We start from the raw sequence: 1,150 nt of genomic DNA on the forward strand, positions 1-1,150 counted from the left end.
GCTTCGGCTGCGTTCCTCATTGGGCACCCAGAAGAATGCCCCGCCCCTAGCCTTGTCCGATTGGGGAAAAGCATTACGGCCCCGCCCCCTAGAGTCCACTCCTCTCTCTGGTTGGCCATGCTTGACAAGGCCCGGGCTCCACCCCCTCTTTCCAATTGGTGACAGGATTCGCAACTCCGCCTCGTGCTCCTTCCCTGTTTTCCATTGGTTCTATACCGACAACCCCCTTTTGCTTTGTTAGTATTGGCCCAGAGCTACAGAAAGCGAGCCACTTTACCTATCTCCCATTGGTGGAGCCGGCTGAAACCTCCCAGTTACGATGACGTCACCTTTCTCCGGGCCCAGCGAGCCCTGAGTGGCTGGTGATCAGCGGCGCCGCTACTCCTCCCCTGATCTGGCATTGGCTGGGAGGGCTGACCTGGGCGCCGGCGCTGATTCACCGGCCGCCGTGGAGCTCGGCTCCCTCCCGCCCATCCCGGCCCTGCCTCGGACCTGTTGCCTGGACTTGTCCCCGGGGAAAAGTTCCGAGGGCCTGCCGGGTATCCCTCGAATGGAAGGCTGGCACCGCGCGTCGCCTGGGCGCTCTGTCCCGCTCGGGTTCCGGGCCGGAGCCCTTGGTCTGGCGGCCACGGTCCCAGAGGTTCCAGGCTTCCCGGGACCCGGGCGGCGGTGGGCCCCGCCGCGAATCCCCCTGAAGGGAGAGCGGCGCCGGCAACCTGATGGGCCCTTGGGCTCCCGCGGGCGCCACGTGGCTGTGGGGCTTGAAGGAAAAAGCTTGGCTCGCGTGGAATGCTCGCCGCCCAGCGTTTTTTCTCTCCTCAGAAAGCGGTGAAATCGGGCGGCTCTTTACAGCCCTGCTCGTCTTTTATGGCACTCTCCACCCCTACCCCAAGTGCAGGCATAATCACTCCCTCACACGAGGGGGTGCTTCAAAAGCTCAAAAACTTACTGCACCTACAGAATGATTGGCGCTGAATCCCGAGATTCTTTGACCCAAATCTCTTCCAGTCTTTCCTTCCCTTTTAATTCTAGATGAAAACATTTAAAAAAAAAAAACAAAAAAACTTACTCTGTTCAAGTCTATAAATGGTGTTTGTGTGTGGGGTGGTACCAACAGAAATATATAGAACTAAAAATTTAAGGATTATTC

This window comes from Zalophus californianus, chromosome 8 (assembly GCF_009762305.2).
Source record: "Zalophus californianus isolate mZalCal1 chromosome 8, mZalCal1.pri.v2, whole genome shotgun sequence".
Lineage (NCBI taxonomy): Eukaryota > Metazoa > Chordata > Mammalia > Carnivora > Otariidae > Zalophus > Zalophus californianus.